Below are 18,138 nucleotides of genomic sequence, written 5' to 3'. Positions count from 1 at the left end.
ACTCATCTGGACCATGGATGAAGTAAAATGTATAATAGGGGTGATCATCATCTTCAATGTTTGCAGCCTGCCCCACTAAGAGATATACTTGTGTGACCATAAAGTGAGCAAGTTTTTGACCTAACTAATGGTTTTGGATTTGTTTAGTTGTATAGCTAGGTCTTTAGTGAACCAAATCCCTAGGTATTTAAGGTGGTTCGGTTGGCATCTAAGCCCAGAGTCCCCAAGGTGAGCCGAGAAACATAAAGGGTAGAGTGGAAATACCTCCATTTGATCTTTATTTAAGGTGTATGCTGAAACCCTGGAGAATATGTTATGATGGTGGTTAGTGAAGGGATCGCATTCTCAACATCCTCAAAGAAGATGAGGATGTTGTCCATATAGGGTGCAGTTTTATAGGATTTGGAGCCAAATTTGAAGCCCTTAATCTCTGTGGAAGTGTCTATTAGTACTGTAAGCAGTGGGTTAATGGCAATTAAGAAAAGGAGGAGAAACAGAGGGCATCCCTGCCTGGTGCCTTGTTATAGGTCAACAAAGGGAGATATTCCCCATTCATCCTAATATTTGCTTTAGGGTTGGCGTAAAGGGCCATAGTCATACTGATAAATGTCTCACAGAGGACATGGGCCTCCACGACTGCATAGAGAAAAGGCCAGTAGACCTTATCAAAGGCCTTTTCAGTGTCAAGTGCAATTGCTGCTGCAGGTCGGAACAATGCCAAGCCTCCTGCATTATGTGACAGAAGGTATGAATGTTATCCCTGGTGAGTCTACCATTACAAAAAACAGTATGAGAGTTGCGGATGAGTCTAGGAATGAGTGGTTCTATTCTTTTTGCTAATATTTTAGCAAATATTTTGTCAAGAAATGGGGTGACAAATTTGGAGGTCTGAGTGATCTTCATCCTCTTTGGGAATGACTACAATTCTGGCTTCTGTTGCAGTACCAGAGACCCTGCCTTACTGGTTGGAGTGGTCCAAGGCATTTTTTAGGTAAACCGTTAGGGAATGTTGGAATGTTATATAAAAGATAATGGGAAAGCCATCAGGTCCCGGTGCTTTCCCAGATTGGATGGAATTGATAGATTTCAGGACTTCAGCTGTTTCAAGCTGTTTGTTTAGATGTTTCTTGTCAGTCTGAGAGTTTGGTGATATGTAATGAGCGGAGGAACACGTTGCAATCAGATTTTTCACAGGGAGCCTGAGGTGTGTAAAGATTGGCGTAGAATTCTTTATGCAGTCCCATTACACCAGTTTGTAAATGTGGCAAAGTGTAGGGGACTGCTTGCGCCACTGCAGCGTAAAAATAAAATGGCACTATTGCGGCACAAGGGGCTTGTAAATAAGCTCCATAGTTTATTGGAGAAACACAATGTCACCTGGCAAACCTTTACAGTAATCCAGGATTTTAGTTCTTTTCACTGGATGGTCCAGCCCCTTACAGCCTCATTCACAAGAAACTGGTGCATCAGAATCGATGCACGAGTTTTCTTGTGAAAGCCCTGGAGACCTTGACAAGGCCATGGTAGCACTGTATTTATGATACAGTGCTCCATGGTGCGCGTTTCCACAGATGTGTCAGAAATTCTGAACACATCTGTGACACTACACCCACACATTGCTGGAGTAGCGTAAAAAAAATAATGCTACTCCAGCAATGCGTGGAAGGCTCCCATGTTAAAAAGCCCTGCGTCAGTTTAATGCCTGCTCTGAGCAGACATTACATTTCTTACATAGTGAAGTCACAGAACGATGCAGTGAAATGCAGTACATTTCATTGTGCCCGTTCTGCATGTTTTTAATGTGGAAATGCTCACCCTGCATTCATTTTACCTAATGCAGGTATAATGTGAATCAGGGCTTTAAAAACTGGCACAACGGTCCCATTGTGCCAGTTTATAAATGTGGCATAGTGTAGAGGGATGCTTGTGCCACCCCAGCACAAAAAAAAGTGCCATTACGGCAGCTCAAGGGGCTTATAAATAAGCCCCTTCGGGCCTCATTTACAAGAAAATGCCATATTGGAATAAATTTTCTTGTGCCAGCCCTAGAGCCCCTAATGACCTCATGGTAGTGCAGTATTTATGATACAACGCTCCATGGTGCAAGTTTCCACAAATGTATCAAGAATTCTGACGCATCTGTTGCGCTAAACTGATGCATTGCTGAACTAGCGGAAAATAAATTATGCTACTCCAGCAGTGCGAGGAAGGCTCCCATGTTCAAAAGCCCTGTGCCAGTTCAACACCTGCTCTGAGCAGGCTTTAAATTTCGGATGCTGTGAAGTTGCAGAGCGATGCAGTGAACTGTAGTAAATTTCACTGTGTTAGTTCTGCTTAGCTTTTAACGTGGGAAAGCTCACCCAGCATACATTATACCTGGCACAGATATAATGTGGCGCAGGGCTTTAGAAACTGTTGTAATGGTCCTAGTGCACCAGTTTGTAAATGTGGCACTGTGTAGGGGACTGTTTGTGCCGCTGCAGAGTAAAAAAAAGTGACACTACAGCTGCAAAGGGGGATTGTAAATAAGCCCCTTAAGCCCTGATTTATCATTTTTGGTGCAAAACTGCGCTAACGCAGTTTTGCACTAAAAAGTTTAGCACCGGCTTGTACCATTTCTGTGCACAAGCCGGGCACCATATTTATGGAATGGTGCAAGCTGGTGCAAAGGGTAGGCTAGCGTCAACAAAAATGATGTTAGTCAGTGGGGCTGGCGGTATGGAAGAAGGGTGTTTTGCACCAAAAAATGACGTTAGGCAGGTTAGAGTAAAACAAATGACTCTAACCAGATTAGCATCATTTTATGGCGCTAAACCTACCATGCCACATGACTCCTACCATAGAAAAGTCAGGAGTCATGACCACCACCTCAATGGCCAGCAATGGGCATGGCCATTGCACCCTGTGCCATGTATGGGGGCCCATTTCAGGGCCCCTTAAGGCACTTTAAAAAATAAAATAAAATACTTACCTGTACTTACCTGGGATGGGGTCTCCCATCCTCCGCTGTCCCTCTGGTGTGGATGGCGGTATCCCTGGGGCCTGATGAGGGCACCTGTGGGCTCATTCCATGGTTTTCCACAATGGAAATAGGCCCACAGTTCCCCTAACACCATTGTTTTACCCCTCCTCCCTCCCGTGCACCATTTTTGCATGGGAGGATAATTATGGCGTTAAGGCCATAGAGTAATTTTTTGCACTGGAATACCTACCTTGCATCTTATTAAGTCAAGGTAGGTTTCCATGTCCAAAAAATGACTTTAACTCCATAAATTTGACGGTAAACAGGTCTAGCGCCAAAGTATAAGTATGGAGTTAGTTTTGCACCGCATTAGAGTTTAAAAAAAATTATGCTAATTTGGTGCACACAGAGTATAAATGTGCCCCTTAGAGTTTAAGAAATCACGTTTAGGAAGACATGGGTAGGTATTAAGAGCGGTTGGAGGAGGACCTGCTTTGGAATGTCTAGTATGGGCCATTTTCAGCCATCTGTATTGTGGTGAGGGTTCAGGGTTCCCAAAGCTGGAGTAAGGAATGAGAGTATGGCGGGAGTAAGAGTGAGGACTGGGGGCAAACAATAGTGTCAACTACAACAGATTCTGATTGTACCAGGGGCTAAAGTTTAGCCCCTTCCCACCACAAGAAGTTTGTAGGAGACAATATACAATGGGAGAAAGGTGGTAGAACATGTCAAGATGGCACATCCAACATGAGGCCAGTCACTATAACATACATACTAAAAAGTATTTGTTGGAAATGGCCTTTCTGCAGGGTCACCCCCAAACTTTTTGCCTTCCTCCTTCTCTTTTTCTGACCTCATTTTTGCTGCCTTTAGGACTCTGTGCATTTAACACTGCTAATCAGTGCTAAAGTGCATATGCTCTCTCCTTAAAACATGGTGACATTGGCTCACACCCAATTGGCTTATTTAATTTACTTGTAAGTCCCTAGTCAAGTGCACTACATGTGTCCAAGGGCCTGTAAATTGAATGCTACTAGTGGGATGCAGCACTGGTTGTGCCACCCACATAAGTAGCCCCCTAATCGTGTCTCAGGCCTGCCATTGCAGGGCCTGTGTGTGCAGTTTTACTGCCACTTTGACTTGGCATTTAAAAGTAATTGCCAAGCCTTAAACTCCCCTTTTTCTACATATAAGTCACCCCTACGGTAGGCCCTAGGTAGCCCATAGGGCAGGGTGTTATGTAGGGAAAAGGCAGGACATGAACGTGTGTTGTATATTTCCTGGTAGTGTAAAACTCCTAAATTCATTTTTACACTGCTGTGAGGCCTGCTCCTTTCATAGGATAGCAGTAGGGCGACCCTCATATACTATCTGAGTGGTAGATCCTGATCTGAAAGGAGTAGCCAGGTCATATTTAGTATGGCCAGAATGGTGATACAAAATCCTGCTTAATGGTGAAGTTGGATTTTATATTATTATTTTAGAAATGCTACTTTTAGAAAGTGAGCATTTCTCTACACTTAAATCCTCCTGTGCCTTCCAATCCACGTCTGGCCACGTTTAGTTGACAGCTCCCTTGTGCATTCACTCAGACAACCCCAAACACAGGATGGTCAGTCACACTTGCACACATCTGCATATTGAAAGGGTCTTCCTGGGGTGGAACTGTGGAGGACCTAAAAACTACATGTCAAAGAACAGTAGCCTGCCCTCACACAAAGGACTGCCACACCCCCTACTGGGACCCTGACAGACAAGATGGAACTGAAAAGGGGCCTTGTGCACGTCAAAGCCACTCTTTGAAGTCTTCCCCACTTCAAAGGCACATTTGGGTATTTAAGCAGGGTCTCTGACCCTACCAACTTAGACACTTCTAAGGTAGACACTTCTACCTCACAGACACTTCCTGGAGAAGAAACCCTGAACCAGAACCTGCAACCTGCCAAGAAGAACTGCCTGGCTGCCCAAAGGACTCACCTGACTGCTTTCTGAGAAGGGCTGCTGCCTTGCTGTTGCCCTGGTGCCTTGCTGCTCTCTGGCTGTGCTGGAAAGTGCTCTCCAAGGGCTTGGATAGAGCTTGCCTCCTGTTTCCTGAAGTCTCAGGACCAAAAAGACTTCATTCCTGCAAGAAAAACCGACGCACACCTCCCCATTTTCCATGCATCTCCTTCTTTGCGGTCCATTGTGGAGAATTTAAACTCACACCAGGTACTTCTTCTTTCCAAGAGACACTTGTTGCTTTTTTGAGAGACTAAAGACACTTTAGATCATTTTACAGTGATAGTTCAACATATACTTATTGTATCTTAATCATTTTAACCTGCATCTAATCAGATAAGACCACTGTATTTTTGTGGTGTTCTGCTGTGTTATTGCATGATTTATTGCATAAATACTTTACACATTGCCTTCTAAGTTAAGCCTGACTGCTCAGTGCCAAGGTATCAGAGGGTGGGCACGGGATAATTTGGATTGTGTGTGACTTACCCTGACTAGAGTGAGGGTCCTTGCTTGGACATGGGGTAACCTGACTGCCAACCAAAGACCCCATTTCTAACAGTATTCCTGTAAGCTTGTGTTAGAGGGAGAGTGTTCATGGGTTGGACTATACGGCCCAAAATCATCATGGATCTTGGGAGAGTAGAGGATTCGGATATGGTCTTTGGGCATCGGGTAGAGAGAGACCTCAATGAGAATTGTTGGGTCGGAAGGTTCAGGTACATAGCTCTTAAGAGGTGACCCATGTATAGTGTTGAGGTGTGAAAAGTAAGGGACGATAGCACTCAGGGTCTCATAACATAACAGTGTAAATCGATATAAATACTAAAAAGCCTGTGTACAACTTCGCATTAATACGCGCAATAACCATGTGGACACAGCTTTAGAGTCACCCTCCATTAAAAGGTAGAAACCACGCAGATGTGAAGCAAACAGTCTGCAAGTAACTTTTTTCAAACATTAAGAAAGTATAAGTAGGCATTTGGCCAGACAGAGACAATTAAGAAATGGAAATGTAGGCAAGACCTTCTAAACTATTGTGCCAGCTTGGTCAGCATACAACATAGCTGTTATAACTTGTGAATAATACTATCCAAAGAGAGACAGTATAATACTGATATATACAACTAAGATGCAAACATGTGATACAGTTAACCATGTTTAGCAAGTACATCAGCAATTGAATTAGCATCTAGTTGCCTTCAAAGAATATGGTGAAGCAGCATAAAACAGAGTCAGGGGAGGGCAGATCTCATCGAAGTCAGCCATGCAGTGCTGATTACATCCTTGTTCTCTGCCAGCCTTTTCATGGCGGTCAGACCACAATGAAAAGGCTGGCAGAGAACAAGTGCAGCAGCATTGTCCACAGCTCAGTTATGACCCGAGTACAATGCTGCTGCACCTTTCCCACTTGGCTGACCAGTGAAAACCTTGGTTTCCGCCAGTCAACCCAGTGAGAAAGTTGTGATGGGGTCGGTGGGGGGACCGCGAGGATTGTGGCCGTGTCCTCGTCGGGAGTTTGGCGGACAAATGTTTCCATCTGCCAAACTCCTAATGACCCCCTAAATGTTTAAAGTGGAAATAGATTGTAGTTGGTCTGTTATGTGTTCTGTGACTTTGGGTACTTTGGGGCCTATTTATACTCTTTTTGCGCCGAATTAGTGTAATTTGTTTTACGTTAATTCAGCGCAAACTCAACGCCATACTTATATTTTGACGCTGGACCCACCTAGCGTCAAAATGTTGGTGTTAACATAATTTTTCATATGCATGAAACCTTCCTGCTTCAATGAGATGCAACATAGGTGTTCCCGACCAAACAATTACTCAATCACCCTAGCGCCGTATTTATCCACCGGGGCAAAAAAGACGCATGGGTGGAAGGCGGAACCAAAAAATTACGTTAACTCTGATTTGCATCAAAATTTAATGCCTGGGTCAGGACAGGCATGAAAATGAGGCAAACACACCACTACTTAAGGAGAACACACAAAAGCAACATTACAACCCACAGGAGAAAATGGAGGTGATAATGATCCAGCTTGCTAGACGGCGTAGAGGACAGCAACAACTCCTGCACTCACCACCACGACAACGAGGCCAACAAAGCCAACGCAGTAGGTAGGAGAGGGTCTTCAGAACCAGGACAACCCTCCTTGGCCTCAGGGACCTGGACATTATTGGGACCAACAGACTGAACCAGCAAGCCATACTACACCTTCTGCACTGCATTGAGCCAACAATTACAGCCAAGCTGCAGACCCAATACAGCATACCACCTATGACAAAACTGCTCGCTGTCCTGCACATGCTGGCAAGTTGTTCCTTCCAAACAACGGGTGTACTGGTTGCTGGCATCTCACAGCCGTTGTTCTCTGTATTCATGCCAAAGCTGTTAGACACTATCATCTCCCTGACACCCCGCCACATCAGCTTCGCCAACATCCAGCAAAAGCAGCAGGAGAACAAACAGGGGTACAAGTATCCTAGGAGTGTCCATTACGCCTACATATTCCGACACAGCAGGATCAATGAACAATTCCAGGATGGACAATTTGGAAATGGCCTACTTGTGGGTAAGTCAACTAATCTAGCAATATACACAACACACCAATCCTGTCGGACACATAAGATATACACCACTACAGTACCACATGGCCAGGGTAACACACATGTGCAGGTGATAACACATTTGCACCATGCTGTAGTACAGCACAATCAGTGTACAACCCTTATACATACACCCACATGTACGTAACACTCCCACAACTTGACTGGCATACCACGTGAACTACAGGTGCAGACATGTACCCTTTGCATTACAGCAGAACTACACAGACCACTACAAGTGCCCACATGTTGCCTACTACGTACACTTCACACACAGTACACCAAACGAAGAATAGCGCAGACATGTCATAGCATACATCATGCCCATGTCATATAACTTCCAAATAGGCACAGATGCCTCAAGTCGTGCCGTGCAAATCACTGCAAGAACAAATATCAAACACCGCACAACTTGCGCCTATATCAACTGCATCTCATCAACACATACCTGACTTACCTGTAGTGTGCAGAGACATCTACCTGATGCATTGGCTCACACACATAGGAATACAAGATCAATGCCCATCACATACGATGTGCCAGATGTGTGAGAAGTGGTACCACACCTACTGTAGTCCAACCTCACATGGAACACTCACTGACTCACAACACCATCATGTCTGTACCAGATACAATAAATGACCCAACATGGGGCAGAGTCACTGTCAGACAGTGCAGTTCATGGATGTCATAGTGGGACCCAGAAGGAGAAAACTTGGACATCACTGACCTCACATGCACTGTGCCACGGGACACATTTGCTAAGTAGCTGAGCTCCATCCCATAGCCTGCAAAGTGCATGTGTCAACAGGATAAACATACATTAATGTTTTGGAAGATAGGAGAGACACTGGTAGTCATGTTGATCATCATGTGACTATGGGATACACACCCTTGGACACCTCCTGGCTGCCACAAACATTAGCTGCCACTTTGGAACACCAAGGGACCTATGTAATAGCCCGCAGTTCCATTGTCATGGCATGCACTGTATGTACAACTTGGCAGATGACCATTTCATAATGACTTGTAGCCACATTGTAAATTGGCCACCCTCCCATGCTGTATGTAGTGTGGAACGGGTGTGCAATGTTTGTCGCTGCAGGTCTGTCACCACAAAATACATATTATGATGATGTTAACTCACACGTAGCTATCACCTAAAACCTGAGGAAGTGCCAACAACAAACACCACCCCAGGGGTGCTGTATGCAGGTTGCAATCAGGAAGTAGACTGTGCTATGAATTCAGATGATTGTGCCACCAATGCATGCTGCATACTGCTGCACACACAGAAAGAGCCAATTGGCCATCAAAACAGCATATGTATAGGGCGGTATACCTTCCTGCACAGATACAACTACCTCCACAAGGCAGCTAGCCAAGTACCCTGGTGCAGGGTAGGTAGTATCTGTGCATGGCTGCACATGAGCAACTGGCGCAGGGGACAACAAAGGGTTGCCAAGTAACATGTCACACATGGGGCATTCTTGCATATACTAAATGTTGGAGGACTTTGCAGCCAATTTTGGAGACGTGTTGTGCATTCTCACTTACCAATTTCAAAGGACCAAGGTGCCACACATCATCTGCAATTACACATGTCAAATGGGATGGGATATCCAGGCTCTGTAGTGCTACAATGTTGCCACCACATCTGATCCCATTGTGTTGTGAGGATGTGTCATGTCCCCTCCAGTGATAGCACACTGACACACAGGTGCACCACACAACGCATAGTACATACATAATTGTTATAAGCATTAAACGTGAGGGAAAAATACCCTCTGTTGTTGTAAATATGTATATACATATATTAGCGTAGATATATAGAGTTATTTTTTAAAGATGTACATATTTCATGCTTCTATGTGTTAAAGTAGTACGTTCCACTCACCTTAGAATGTTGGGACTTTGGATCAACCGGGAGTTTGCCATAGAATGTTGAGATTGAGTAGTGCCAGTGGATTGTGAGGAGTCGAGAAATAAACATCTTTTACCTTCAGTTACCTTGTGTGATTACTACAATAATGACCATCAGTGTGGAATCCAAATCATATTTCCCAGGTCCTTGAGCCAAACACAAGATTTTCATGTTCAACAACCTAGTGCCGTGGAAACTCCCTGTGTCTGGTCAGCTGTGAGGGCTCATATGGCGTGTGGACAAGTCAGCTAGTATCGGAAGCTCTAGTCCTCAAAAACAAAATGAACAATAAAAACACAGGCATATGGATATGCTGTGATTTTGCAGTTCTCAAAACGCCATGAGTCTTATGTCCAAAATAGCTGGAGAAGCAAGTCTATGTCCCTGTATTTAAGGATGCGAGTGACAACCAAACAAGGGCCTCCCCGGCAGACGGTGGACCCACTCAATGGTGAAAATTCGGGATTGCGAGTCGCAAATTGCGAGTCGTTCTGACTCGCAATTTGCAAGTCGTAATTCAGACTTTTACTACATCTGGCCTCAACAAATGCGCTAGACAGCAGGTCCAGGCATAGGAACAGTCACACAAGGGCCACAAGTATTTTTGCATAGGAGGAGATGTGAACACTGCAAGTAACTTCCGTGCCCCGTAGAAGAGCGCTCCTCTCATGCAGATGGGTATTTGCCATGTGCCCTTTCGGAAGGGTGTGACCTTACCTCAGATCCCCAGCAATGGTGGCAGTAACATTGCACAACACCTCAGTAATCGGAGCATGCGTGGTGGCCCTATCTGATTACGTCACACTGCTGTTTTAGGCCCCATATGGTATCAGTCACATCCTAGACCGTGCAGGCCGCAAGGTGTGGTAGGCCCACACCCGGTCTGCTGTCCACACAGTGGGGGTCGCACATGCACCGGAGGCTCGGCTCCAGAGGTGGAAGGGGCACAGACAAGTGCTGGAGCCAGGCAGTGAGGTAGACATGGTGGGCACTGCACGCAGGTCCCTGAATGGCATGGAGACCCAACAGACTGCCCCCAAGCTCCAGGGCACCGCACCGCTCTTCGATGCACTGCAGCAATCTGGATGTGGTCCCCATGGCCATGCAGGTGTCGCGTGGGCTCTCATTATTCTAAATGAGACTACTGGATTTCTAGGCAGCAGGATCGATAACGGTGTGGGGGACTGAGTCTGACCCACGTGTAAAGAACTCTGTCACCCTAAATCCGGTTTTTGCTCCGGCTAACTAGCAGTGCCTCATTTCTCCCATGTGGAAGGAATGATTCGGCAGCCGAGCGCATGACATCTTTGGAACTTCTCAGGGAAGTCGTGGTTACTCAGATCCAAACCAACTCTCTTATTTCCAATATGATCTCATATACAAATGACAAAGACAGTATAAGTTTTATATAATATTTTAATAAAACGACTGTATTTTAGATATTAAGGCTTGAGCCGCAATAACCAGAACCATACAACACAGAAGGATTGAAATAGTCACCAGGAGAGTAAAACATAAGAACAAAGCTATCATATTGTCTAACAGTTTCTACTCTCCCTCTGCTTGTTCTATTTAGAGCACAGCATGTTAAGCTTCTAGCTTGCCTATTAGAATCACTGTGGAGACATCAGCCCTCATACCTGAGCAAAGACCTGTGATCTTGGTTCAGCATCTGCAACGAGGCAGTCAGCGTCTAGTTGTGGTTCCCTGGTCGGAATCTCCCTCTTCCGTGTATTGGGACAAGGAAGTGATTTAATAACTAACATGTCATCGTGATCACAAAATGTCCCTACGCAGGAATGCCAAGTCTAAACTCCTACCACGTCTATCGGCAATGTACCAGACTGTATCCTTGACTGAAGCACAGAGTAAATATGTTATGGAGAACTCCAGTGCTGAAGTAGGCAAAACAGTGTGATATGAATAAAAAACAACACCGTAGAACTGGCTATTTGAAAAATAACAGTACGAAGCCTAATAAAAAGCATGTAGAACAAAGTGCTCAGAGGCTCTAAGCTGTCAGCAAATGAATAAAATATATTCAGGGCAAAGTGCACAAAGGCCTAAAGCCTGAAGCTAAAGCGCAATGGATACGTAAAACTAACCACACTACACCCTCCCCTTGTCGGTAGCAAGTGGTTCCACCAATATAAAAGGAAGCCCCAAATATAAACATATCTAAAACAATTATTTCGACAAGGTGAGAAGACAACAAAGTCATAAATTTAGGTAACATGTGATCATAAAGCCAAATTCAATATAGTGTCAATTTCGCAAAAATCCAATCGTCAGACAGAAGCAACAGAACGCAGGAGTTCCTCCACTTCGATATATATGTCAATATCGGAAGATCCACGCCACAAACTACCATGGAGCAGGTGTGATCCAAAGCCCCAAAACCATTCAGGGCGGCATCCCATGCAGGGCCTATGAAAGAGACAATACCATCTTCCTCCAGGAAGGGAATCTCATAAACCGCCTCACGAAGCAAGCGCATTCGTAGTGCACAAGTCTGTGAATGAGCCCTAATCGGGAACATCAACAGATCAGTATCGACCATTGGAGGGCGCTGCAGCGAGAGACAGAGAGCCAGTGCATGTTCAAACGAGCACCAAAGGCATCGAAACACGGGTTGCACACAATCCAAAACCGGTCTGAATGACAGAGACCAGTCACACTCCAAATGTCCCAGGAGTGTTGCTCCAAAATGCTGCATCATGCGTTCACGACACAGCTGCGCTGACGGGAGCAGCAATACAGGATCTCGTCGTGACGGGACAGCCATTGCGAAAAAATAGCAACAACAGCAAGACTCCAGCCAATAAAGCCAATGTAATCGGGAAACCCCCCAAAATGCTTCCGAAAATAGAATGTATAGCCGAAGGTATCAAACCGAATATGGAAGAGAAGGTGTGAGCAAAACCAACACCAACGGCTTTGAAAAAATGTGCAATACCAGCAGTGCTGGATGCATTAAATATACGTCCCACAAGTTCACCGAAGTGACTTGGAAAGTTAGTATTCAAAAGGGACTGTATCTCCGCCGATGACCTTGCCACCTGAAGTGCGTACGTCTCGCTAGCAGATGTAAGGGCCACATGCTTTTGAAACAATAAAGCCTTTAGCCGACTCAACTTGTCGAAATCAACCTTGGAAGTAGCAATATGAGGCCAGATGTCCGCTACCTCCCTAAATTGAGTGGGGGGAAACAACACATTCCCGCAGCACGTAATGGCCTTGTTGACAACGACGATGTAAACTATTCCGGCACGCATGCCACAGCAGCGTTCGCTGTTAAGAACAATGTAACTGCCGTTAGAAAGCACATGGAAAGTGTTTTTAATAACCGGGACTGGAACTCCCTTCAGATAACAAGCTAAGTTAGCAATCAAAGCGTTACACGCCCCGTGCAAGGACAGCTGTTTACAAACCATTGAATGGCTGACAGAAGCTTCGCATTCGCTGCCGCTAAGAAAAACCTCCTTCAAACCATTAACACATTTGTACTGAAAGGGAAGCTCCCACACCTCGTGTATGTAACTGTCTCCCAATAGTTCATATCTACCCACCGGAATGTGCTTCAAACAAGAAGTAAATTGCAAAGTGGAGATAGGCAAATTAATAACCCCATGAATCAACCACTCAGCTGACGGAATCTCAGCTACCGTGAAAGGCAGTTTCTCTAATTTCTCAATATTTAACATAACATATGTCGCTTCCTTTTTAGCCATCAGTTGTTGTTGACGAGTCAAATTAAAAGAGATAAAGATCTCTCTGGCACGAACGTGCTGCCATGGAACGCGACCCGCCTTCAAGGTCTGAAGAGTCCAACCCAGCTGCATGATGGACCGCGTCTGACTCTGCCCATGATATAAAGAAGACATGTCCGATTTAATAATGTCAATGGCAGAGGAAACAATGCTGTCAATCGTGTAAACACGGTCAGAAAGGGTATGCATGCCATTATCAACAACAGACAAAGTCTGCATCAGATTTTCCTGATCAATCTGCCTCAACCGGGCTGCAGCCTCTTGTTGTGAAAGCTTCCAAATCTAATTATAAACTTCGTATAAGAACCTTTTCTTCCATGGTACTTTGGGACCCGACAAAAAATCTTGTAAATCAGTATCATTAGACAGTAACTTGAGATGTGACTTAACTGCATCCAGCGTGGATGACTTCAACCATTGCTGACAAAGCTTCCACACACTGTATGTAGTTATAATATCAGCATGTTCTGGTGATACGTAACGAGGGTCTGCCCTACTAGTCCTGAACCCCCCTGAAGAGGTGACAAAACGTTGATGACACACATTAGTGTCTACAGGCCATAATAACCACCCGCCTGGATGTAACGATGAAATGTTAAGCGTACCATTCTGGACCCAATGTGTAAAGTCACTAAAAGTAGCATTCACATAGTGCTGCCAATTTTTTAATTTAGAAGGGACAGGTATACTAGGCAAAGTCAACTCCCTAATTGTCGCTAAGCCCAAACAGCTAGTCTGTTGTACTGTGTCATTGAGGAAAATCATCTGCACAGGGATAATACATGCTCTAAATAACGTGTCCCTGCCTTGCATTTGCCAATTTTTCGAACCCCAAACACTTTTCAAGTCAACAGTTTTAAACCAGTATTCATACCCCTCGACCGAAAGTTTAGATACAAACAAATTGGAATACAGTAATTTAGTATCGGTCAACAACATTTGCTTGTTAGAATACGGGGCAATTTTAAAATAGTAAGACTTAGGATTTCGTTGATCATGCCCAGAAAAATATGCAAATTTATCATAATACGTTTTCGAACTCCCTAGAGGAGGAGTCGAGCAATGTTCCCATTGCACATAATTAAACATGGACTTATGGCTACTAGCTTTATGAATAAAGTGGTGTCCATAATAGTTTTAGCAAAACATGTCACCATGATTATCTCTAAATTGGTAAGCATCTTCATCGTCATAGACAGTATAATATTGCAAATCTGTTAGCATAGAATCTACTGTCTTCATATCCCAATCATCAGAAACAATGCCAGGTATAACAATATCATTCATTGATAACTTGAGGACATACGGTATTTGAATCAATTCAGTGGGACCATATATATCAAACATTACTTTATCCCACACAATCCCATCCGGAATTGGTATTGCAGAAATGTTTACAGTGGACAAGTCTCTTCGAACCATATGAGACGAAAAATGCGGTTTTAACACAGTCTCCACGTGCTCAATGTCAGATCGGTCAGGAAGAAAATGACCATGTATTATCAGAAAAAAAGTAACCACAAATCCCAACCATAATAAAAGAGTCATCACGGCCAAAAACAGCCAAAAATAGTTCCAAGGAAAAACAAAATATGTGCGTTTAAGCCAACCCAGCAGCCGTCGTGGACAGAAGACATCGAGGACGAGGAGCCGGACACATCATTATCAGCGTCGTTGAAGCAGCCAGAAGCAGTTCTAGCAAAAGGTGCAACCGTGAACAAAGAAGCAGATGGAGGCTCTCGCCGTGGCACACTATAAACCACATGTTCAGAAACATCAGTAGAACGTACAGCAAGTTGATCAAAAGATTCCATATTAATCGTCGTCGGTGGAACAATCGCAAGATCATCATCCACCCTCCCCAAGCTCGGAGAGGAAACAGTGTCGGTGAAAATCACCTGCAGCGGGACTTCCTCCCCAGTAGTGAGAGGGATTCTGGAACTACTGGGTGTCCCTCTTGGTCTGCTGTGCAGAATCGGCCACATGTTGTAACTTGACATTATCAATGGAAACAAAGCGATTTCCTTTGGCCCCTCGCAGCGGCGGTAAAATCACAGTTCTCGTGTCGCTTACCCCCAACACAGGGACAGGTGCTCGATAAGAAGGACCAAATTATTTTTTAACTGCGACCTTTTCACGCACTAGATCCCCAATCCTGGGTATCCAACCAGTAGGTGTTACTGGCTCATCCTTAATTCCTGAGGAGGCAGCACTGGCAGAAGAGTTATCTTCACGGAATTGTTGTAAATCCTGCAAAACAGTGACACGATCATTTATGTCAAAGGGCGTATCTGCCGCCTCCACACCAGGACCATCTAGATCAGGAACATACATTTGTGTTCCAAACAGGCACTCATATGAAGTACGACCCCCCAGTGACCTTCTAGGCAAGTTATTAAGTGCTCTCTGTACTCCATATGGCTGGGCTAGCCAACCACGACCCGTACCTATAACTCTGGCCATTAAGGACTGCTTTAAATCACGATTTAAACGCTCCACGACAGAATTTCCCTCGGGATGAAATGGAGACGAGAATTGGAGTTGGACCCCCAACGAAGCCATGGTGTCCCTGAATGCCTTAGAGGCAAAAGCAGGGCCCTGGTCCGAATGAAAAGCCGCAACTGCAAATGTATCGACAAAGATGCGCAAATCTTTAATAACAGTTTGAGCGTCAGCCGAGCGTTGTGGCCATACCCACACAAATCTGGAGCACGAATCTACAGCAACCAATATATATTTGTATGCACTATCTGGTGTCAGCGGACCACAATGATCCAAGTACACACACTGTAATGGTCTATTTGAAATCAGAAGGGACGTCTGCTGCGGGCGTCTAGCCGACGACGCTTTAATTTGTTGACAAACATCACAACAAAGGACATATTGCTTCGTCTCTTTATAGAGACCAGGCCACCAGTAACAAGCCTGTAAAAGTGAAATCGTGGCAGCCACACCAGCATGTGCAGAAGCCACCCCCTCATGTGCTGCAGAAATTAATCGAGGTCTCTCAATTTTATTGGGAATTTCACGTACACCAATGCCTGGAATTGTAACAGTAGCATTCAGCGCACCATTCAAGCAGTAGCTATATTTAGAAGGAAATCCTTTAGGAAAGGGCGTGCCATCAACCGTAGCCTTTATGGCAGCCGAAATTTCTGTGTCTGTTTTGGAACTCGAACGAGTCACTGCGGCCACAGTGGCGACAGCCACTGCCGATTTCGCGGCTTCATCAGCCAAAGTATTCCCAGCAACGTGTATTCCAACGCGCTGGTGTCCAAGTGTATGCACAACATGGACTTTAGGAAGCGTTTCCTTCAGATCCGCAACCTTACCCCACAACATTTTATGTTTAATGGTGTTGCCTTTAGAATCTCTGAACCCATCAATCTTCCAATAGTGTAGATATTCGTTGAAAGACTGTACACAGTAGTAGGAGTCACAGACCAGCAACGTTAAATTCGCCGGATTCGCGTGCTCCAACGCTAACAATAGGGCTTTGAGCTCAGCCAGCTGTGCCGTGCAATCTCCCAAGGTTTTAGTATAAGTATGTCGGGGGCAGAACACTTCCCCCTCCATAGTGCTGCTCACCACTGCACATGCAGCAGAATACTGTTGTTTAGTCCCAACCGCTGGTTGCGCAGAGCCATCGGTATACATGACCACTTGATATTGGTCAATAGGCAACGTACCAGCAGGAACAGGGTATTCCATTTCATATTGAAGAAATTCTTGAGTCTGCAGTTTAGGGTCAAATACGTAATCTACATCAGTGGCTGTCAAAGACGTAGCCCATTGTATCCATCGCGGGTGCAAAGCTTTCAAATTTGGAACACTCGCTTTTGTAACTGCCTCTAAGGCCGGAATTGGGGAAATGATAATGATGCGTTGGCCCTGGGCTAGCGGTCTTTCTTTAATAACAGCCATCTGTACTGCAGTGAGAATTTTCTCAGTCTGTGCAAATCGTTGTTCTGCAGCAGAATACAAGTGAGACTTGTATGCAATCGGGACTGTCTCCCCCTCATTAAAGGTGACATAAGTAAACCCAACAGCCCCAGGTATCACCCTGATGACTAAATGTGTCTTATTGTCCCGTGTGTGTAAGTGTTTAACTGCTAAGAGATCACTCTGTAACTCTCGTAGTATGTGTGTATGTTCAATCGTCCAAAATCTACTCGAAAAATTCGGGCGAATCAACTCGTATAAGGGTTTTATACGCGTTGCATAATCAGGAATGTAAGTTCTGCCAAAATTCAGAAACCCCAACAACGACTGGAGCTTCCGAACCGTATTAGGAGGCTGCAATAAAGCACATTTCTCCAAAAAATGTGGCGCTAAGCTCTTTCCCTCACTCGTCAACTCATGTCCCAGGAAAATGACGCTGAGGAAGGCAATCTTTGATTTCTTAAAATTAAACTTATAGCCAATATCAGCAAACCCCACAACAATGCGCGATACACGCCTTAGATGTTGCAGAATCTCATCGTCTGTCAGATATATGTCATCAACATATGATAACGCTTCAGGGTCGAACTCATGCAGCATTTCAGTTACACGAGCCGAAAACAGTCCTGGGCTATTCTTATACCCCTGAGGCAAACAACAAAACATTTTCTGAGAGCCAAACGCACTGAAACTGGTATAGTCCCGACTCTCGGGCGCTATATTCTGGCAGAAAAATCCATTTGAGATATCTAATGTTGTCTTGTACTTCTTACGTACGATATTATTCATAAGCGCTGCGCTATGTGAATTCTGTATTGCATATGTGCGTGTATGACTATTCAAATGTCGGTAATCCACCACTATCCTATATGAATGGTCCGGTTTAGCAACCGGAAATAAGGGATTATTCATCGGCGAGACACAGGGCTCAA

Source organism: Pleurodeles waltl, chromosome 1_2, assembly GCF_031143425.1.
Source record: "Pleurodeles waltl isolate 20211129_DDA chromosome 1_2, aPleWal1.hap1.20221129, whole genome shotgun sequence".
In the NCBI taxonomy this organism is placed as follows: domain Eukaryota; kingdom Metazoa; phylum Chordata; class Amphibia; order Caudata; family Salamandridae; genus Pleurodeles; species Pleurodeles waltl.
The sequence above is the reverse complement of the archived record's forward strand: the minus strand, read 5'-3'. Positions refer to the sequence as shown.